The sequence below is a fragment of the Eleutherodactylus coqui genome, chromosome 1 (assembly GCF_035609145.1).
Source record: "Eleutherodactylus coqui strain aEleCoq1 chromosome 1, aEleCoq1.hap1, whole genome shotgun sequence".
Taxonomy (NCBI): Eukaryota; Metazoa; Chordata; class Amphibia; order Anura; family Eleutherodactylidae; genus Eleutherodactylus; species Eleutherodactylus coqui.
Genome location: NC_089837.1, coordinates 74,078,761 through 74,086,557, shown reverse-complemented (window position 1 = coordinate 74,086,557; position 7,797 = coordinate 74,078,761).

The following is a 7,797-nucleotide window of genomic DNA, read 5'->3' as shown; positions in this document are numbered from 1 at the left end:
GGGGGACAGGGGGACTTACAGTCTGGGGACATACCAGGGGACAAATCCCTCAGGGAAGTTCAAAATAAGGGGTATGGTAGATGCAGCCGAATGGAAGCCTTCACTTAGTCCCGTGCCCATAATTAACCCCCTCCGCCGTAAGATAAAGACCTTGACGAACATGATGATCATAGCCGACCCTACCTTTGAGGACACCTTGACAGTAGCGACTGGCTACTCTGACCAGACTCTGACCAGACAATGCTAACAGGAGCAACAAGTCTAACTGTTGCGTGTGCGGTAGTGCCCGACTACACTCGGGGATGGTCCCCCTAAATCTCCCAGTAGATGCTGAAGAGTGGTTTCTTAGTCTCTTCATGAACATTTCCGCTAATTACACTGTCCGTGAGAAGTGGAAGAAGGAATACTCTATAACTACTTAAAGGGGTTGTCCCGCGCCGCAACGGGTTTTTTTTTTTTTTCAACCCCCCCCCCCCCCCCCCCCCCCGTTCGGCGCGAGACAACCCCGATGCAGGGACTTAAAAAAAAAAACGCACAGCGCTTACCTGAATCCCCGTGCTCTGGTGACTTCTTACTTGCCGGTTGAAGATGGCCGCCGGTATCTTCTCCCTCGGTGGACCGCAGGGCTTCTGTGCGGTCCATTGCCGATTCCAGCCTCCTGATTGGCTGGAATCGGCACGTGACGGGGCGGAGCTACACGGAGCTACACGGAGCCCCATTGAGAAAAGAAGAAGACCCGGACTGCGCAAGCGCGGCTAATTTGGCCATTAGACGGCGGAAATTAGTCGGCTCCATGGAAACGAGGACGCTAGCAACGGAGCAGGTAAGTGAAAAACTTCTTATAACTTCTGTATGGCTCATAATTAATGCACAATGTACATTACAAAGTGCATTAATATGGCCATACAGAAGTGTATAGACCCACTTGCTGCCGCGGGACAACCCCTTTAAGTGTTTTGCACCAGAGAGAGAGTATTACTGACTACCTTGGAAACTACACCTGCCAGGCAAATGGGCAGGGTGGAGGGAGATTTTTGGGGAACTCACTAACGGCTGTTGCTCCTCCTACGGTACGATAGGAGGGGAATGGATGCAGAATCAGGTCCAGTCCTCAGGAGACGTTTACTGGCTTTGTGGAGACATGAGGTAGAGGACCCGCCTGGAGGGTAATTGGACAGGGGAGTGTGCCTTAGTAAAGCCCTTATGCTCCTCCACATCCTGTCAGACAGCATTGAGGATAATGAGGTTACCCCCAATAGTTACTTTATCTCGATCCAACTCTGCTGTGTTCTGTAGTTATCCTGTCATGTTGGTCTATCCTTGTTTTCCACATAGGTACGGCGGTTCCTTCCAGTCTTGTCACTAGGTAGTGTAGGGTCAGGGTGAGGCGGCCTGGACGTGTTCACCTTTGGGGCTATCTCCAGGAGGGACATTGGTGTGGGTGAAAATTAGGGAGTCCCACGCCGTGCGTACCTGTGCACACTACTAGTATTGTAACATTATACTAGAGCGAGAAGAGAGACTCCTGGTGGTAGTTTTGATCTACACGTGTACATTGACGTCATAGGGTAGCCAAGGGGGGTACCTGACGAGTTTTAAAATTAGAGACCAAGTTAAAACTAGATTCAAGTCCATTTTCCTGATCATTAGGGTAAATAAAATGTTGACTGGACTAATTATGTTTATTATAATTAGCAGCGGTTTATAAATTACATTAGAGATGCCTTATAGGGACTAGTCGACCAATAGGACCTACCTCGACTATGACTTTTCAAAATAGAATGGCCTTAGATATAATTTTAGCTAAAAAGGGGAGTGTCTGTAAGATGATAGGGGAGACTTGTTGTACCTACATACCAGACAACACGTGACCCGCGGGTAAAGACGCAGTTGCCATTAAAGAAGCTGACCGCACTAACTAAAAAGAGCTAACCTTTGGGACCAGTACTCGCCATGGATGAGCGGGTGGTAAAGGATCCTGGCACAGACGGGCTTCGCTGTTGTATGTGAACTGATTATCTTTTTCATTCTAGTCTGCTGTGTTATCCCCTGTGTCAGAGAGACCTGTGAAACTGATGCTGGAAAAGCCGCTCCCACAATGAGTTTGCTGGATGCATCCCCAGAAGGAGTGGACAAGTCCTACACCCCCTTGAAGACCCTAAATCGAACCTTCAACGTGCTCTGATTATAGGCTCACACGCAGAGAACTGTGAAAATTTGACGGGAAGAGTTAGAGGATAGACATTTTAAGGAGGGATTGTGATAGACATGATTATTAGTCAGTGTAAAATGTCTATTGATTTGTACTAAACTAGATGTATTACGCAGCTGTAGTGACTTTAACTCTTAGAGGCTAATGACTGCATAACTTCATTATAGTAATTGCTGGACAATGGCATGGTGAAAAGATGTGTGTTTTGTGACTTCAGCCTAATGTGGAACTCTGCTGCATAAGGAAAGAGTTAAATCACAGTGTTATATGTTATTGCTTGTGTTCATCTTGAGTGTTTTCCCAGTCCTTCCCCATCCCCCACACAGAATCTTCTTCAACAAAGAGATACTTACTTTCAGTTTCAGTTTTGGCCACATGTTGTTAACACAAAGGCTCCTACTTGAGAGAGGTGGGGAGAGGGGGAGGCGGGGGATTCTATATGATCCGACAAATGAGAATCCTATATGTTACTGATGTAATCTGTTGCACGCCCATTAAAGGGCAGGTGTTATGCTTTACAATAAAAGGGGCTGTCTGGGTGTTTCTGCGCAGAGAGCCATTTTGGATATGAGACTGATAACTTGTGTCTGATCTGGTCGATGATGTGTGCACACTATACAATTTGGAAGCTACAGAATACCCCGAAACCTGCTGGAGAAAACCATATTCCAGCTCAATCGGAAGACAAGTCCTTGGAATTCACACGGACAAGTCTTGAAATACTAACATCGATATCTTCATCAGAGACAGAGTCATACTCAGTCAAAACACCAAACCTCCGTAGCACCATGGAATATACCGCAATACGTTTTTGTAGTGCGCACTTCAGTTGATCCATGATGACATAAAAGGTGTTGACTTTTGCAGGCCCGACATCCCTTCCACAGCATCTGTGGCATCTCAATCATGAGAGTTTTGATATTGAAGGGTGGTTTCAAGTCACAAAACCACAGAAGAATTTGGGAATATAAATTGATAACAACCTTTGACACGCTGAATAATGGGTTAAATTGTTCCCCAGGATTTATGCGTGAATGGGAAGTGTGAGACATTTATTGCACAGATAAGACCCTCATCAACAGTGATTCAGGGACCATAAACTTTCACTCCCTTATCAGTGTTTAGTTAAAAATGTCAGTGTACCTCTTGTAGCATGCTGACCTCCCCCACCCCAACAGTAATTTAGGGACCATAAAACTTTCACTCCGCTATCAGTGCCTAAACAAAAAAAGTTTGTTTGCTGTTGCAGAATTCCTTTTAAGTGCAAACCAATCACATCCATGTCTGTGCCTTGTCATAAGTATGTATGTTATAAGTGTGTATAAATATCCATGCCTCTTCAGATCCAATCCATAAGCCTGAAGAAGAACCCTATGTTGGTTCGCAAGCTCGCTATTATTACATCATGTATTTTTGTTAGCCATTAAAAGGTATCATATCTACAAGATTACGTGGTTTCTCTTGCTGGGAACAATCACATTATCTCAATCACTGACATGCTTCTTACTCTTGGGTACTCTCTGACTTGTAGATTTGTATGTGCTCGATTTACGGACGAGCGCACCTGAACTACATTTAGACTTACACTGAGAGAGAGTGGCACTGACAGAGTGAAACTTGGAAATTCCAAGTCTTCTTGCAGCATGGCATTCAGTCTTCTTGCAGGAGGGCCAGATGCTGGCTTGTCACGGAGGCGCTTACCATGCTCCCTCCCAGAGCGACGCTTGCGGCCAAGAACAGGGCAGCTGTGGGCCTTTTCTGGACACCCCTGGCATGGGGATGCCCAATAAACATTAGGACAGGTGAAGGGGTTGTCACGGGTGACGCCACCATTCTGGCACCCACCGGCATGAACATCGGAAGGGAAATAACTGAACCAGAGACAAGGTTATAGTACCTCAGGTCCCTGGGAACAGTCAGGGCCTGGAATAACTTTACTTGGCAACTTCAGCAATACAAGGCAAAATAAACATCCTTCCAAGTGCAGGCAAAATTAGGAATATATACAGACAAACTGGAAGATAAGTACCTTCACACAGCGATCCCAGACTTCAGGACGCCTGTGTGTGCGACAACTGTAGATGAATACCTCAACCACAGCGGTCCCAGACTTCAGGACGCTTGGGCATGAACAATTGAGAAATAAGAAGCGTACCTCTGCACTGGGCCTTGTGTAAGAAAGACTTAGTACCAGCTCACACTCTCTGTCTCTCTGCAAGACTCACTTACTGATCATAGAAGCAGACACACCGGGAAATCTCTCCTTCTCCACCATGCTTCACTACATGAGGGCTGAAGGTGCCCCCACGCAGCTGGACCTCCTGACTACAACTCCAGAAGACATGGAACTCCTTTCCTGCTCTCAAGCACTCACATTTATAACCTCTCTCATTACCACGTAACAGGATAGAATTGTTACATTTGCAGACAGACAGTTCACACTTTGCAGACATTAACCTCTCATTTGCTGCACTTGTGCAATACACATAACAGAATAACAAGACAGTTTTGCACAGAGCATCCACATAAGACATGACATGTATGACATTATGGAGGGGGCCAGAAAAGTATGTACTGGGCCACTACATTCTCATCACCTGATAATTATAATATATAATTATAACTATTACATTTTTTTTACTTTATTTTTTTTCATGGATTGGATTTTTGGTTGGCCCTAAGGCACATGCCTTATTTGCCTAATGGTTAATTCGGCACTGAAAAGGACCCTAAAGGTCCCAAAGATATCGCTCCTCAGAGCAATCACTCACTGAATGTAGGTGGAGTGCCCTGAAGATCTCCTCCGGCCGCACGCCCCCATTCCGAGTAAAAAAGGTAGTCCTTCATAAATCAATGTGTTTACACGGGCTGATTATTGTCAGTATTTATGCCTGCATAGAATGAATGATAAGCGAACAAATTATCATCTGTCATTTAACCATTGTCTGTGTTTACTGTGAACGATTACACTGTGTTACTCAAAAATGGGTTTTATTTTTTCTGGAACCAAATTTCTGTGTTTCTTACAGTTTTGGGTGTCGATTCTAAATTTGTGCTCACATTTTGCCTGTCAGGGACAGATTTACAGACAATAACCCAATCAGTGGAATAAACAAGTGCAGATATAATTGCAATTAAATAGGTTTCCTAAGTGTCCTTATAAACAGTAAGTCCTGAATGGGGTAACATACGGTTATAAGCCAGACATGAGATCACCAGGGGGCAGATGGATAACAACACAGAACTTCCAGAAGTGCTATGACAAGATGGGAAGTTAGATGCAATATTTGCACAAGTCACTTATTTCTTCTATGTCTGCCAGTGTTCTTCCCTGGAATATTCCGCAGTAATCAGCCGGCATCCACTGTCCTTCATACTGGTTTTCACTTACATTTAGGCCTGGGGAGATCCTTCACCATCCTCATCTCATCAGTCCCTGCATCTCTCCAGGAAGTACTGCTAGACCGTTATGATGAAGGGGACCCATGCTTGTAATGGTCAATATATAGTAACAACATGGTGCAATATTGAATGGACTACTTTTTTATGATGTCTAGAACTTCATTCTCTTGCCTGACGAACAATTTTGGTTGCTGTATTTGGATTCAGCACCATTAATATCGATAATAACACAGATTTTTACATGGGAAAATATACCGATACTGTTATTTCTTGTCTCCACCAGAATAATGGGTGGAGACATGCTTTGGCAGTGCTGAGTTGAAGGGCAAGCCCCCAGCGGCTGATTGGCTGCTGCAGAGGTACCCTCCTGAGCTGGAGCTACTGCCTCATCCTCCCGGGCCCCACACACATATGCTGCTAGAAGTGGGGTCGGCCCTGAAGCTGCGGCCGCTACTGCTGCTAGAGTGACAGCAGTCCCCCTCTGCAGCAGACACAGAGAGAATGGGGAGAGCAACAGTGTTGCCGGCGGCAGCGCCGATGAGCCAGCACAGCAGGGCCCTGAACAGCACCGTTCAGAGGCAGCTCAGCACAGGTGGCATGGGACCATGTGAGATGGTGAGGGAAAAGAGAGAGTGGCGTGGCGGAGGATGCCATGGAAAACCTCCGCAAATGTGACAGGGAGGTGGTGAGCAGAGATGCCACCCCGCCGGCGACAGGACACTAACCGGGTCGTCAGGGCCGGCAACTCTAAAAATATGAGACCGCCGATGGGGAAAGAGTCACAGGGTCGCCAGCAGCTGACATGGCATGTCGCAGAGGCCAGGAAGCGTACATGCCAGAGGGGCATGCACAGCTGTCAGCCTGGCCCTTCCCTACTGCTGTCCCCAGCCAACCCATGTCTACACCCCTACGTCCGGTGTAGACAAGATACAACAGTACCAAATATATCCTTGTAACACAGTGTTATCTGTCAGTTTTGCATGATCCAATGATTACGTCAATGATAATCGTTCCGTGTATAAGGGCCCTTAGACTATTTTGGTCATAGTCTGGAGGATGATCAGTCTCATTCCAGCAGAAAGTTCCACGAACCTCCTTAATGAGGGCCTTGTAACAAGGATTTACCCAAAAAGCTGGACTTGGAGGAAATTCAGACCTTTAAGGTCGATGAACTCAGTCTTTTTCAAATCCCTTCAGCAGGAAGTATAGGATTTTATAAACCACAATTTGGAACTATCTGCTCCAGGAGTCTTGGCTTTAAAATAACACCAAAAGTATGTTGGTAGCACTTAAAGAATTGCAGATACATCTGTTTGAAGTGGGGTTGAGAATGCCAAATTTACCCCTATGTTTGTGTGCAAAGCAGAAACGGGGCAGGGAGGGCTGTCAAAAAAAAAAAAAAAAGTACAAAAAACTACAGAGAATTGGTATCACCTTATTCATAACAACCAATACTAGAAAATATTGCATTATTTTTCAAGCACGTTTGATTTGGCTCTGACACCAGCTAATGTTGTGATGTCATATTGTTGCCTTATGTAGAATGCTTCCCCCGGGAACTGTAGAGCAAAATGAAAGAAAATATCATATGGTGCTAAACTCTTTGAGATTTGAGGACATCGACCTCTCAAAGGGTCTCCAGTTGACAGGATATAGAGAGGCTGGATAGAGGATCACTTGTGTCTAAGATGTTTCTACCATCTGTGGGATTGAAGAGCTTGAGATAGCAAGGGGCACCAACTATTCAACCCCTGTGGGTTGTGATTTTACAGGCTCAGGATCTCTCTCTCCAGGGGGTACAAGTGCCAAAAAGCTTAAGGAACTTCCTCTACAGCTGTTCAGATCCAAAGTCTTCTGCTGCCAAGATATTATCTTTCTAAGCAGTAAGGAGAGAAATATCTCCTTGGAATGTATGTCAAAGCCTAAAAAAGTCTTTGTTCTTGATGGCATGTTCACTAACATTATAGAGTACAGAGTTGCAGAATTTGGGGGCGGAAATATTGGAACGCACTTGGAACGCTGGCATCTATATCCTTTTGGGCCTGAAGCATGCATTTTTCCTAGAGCCTTAAAGGCCCTTTTACACACAATGATTATCGCTCAAAATTCGCTCAAAAGCCATCTTTTGAGCGATAATCGTTCGTGAAAATGTGCGCCCATCGCTGGGTTCATCTCAGCTCAAA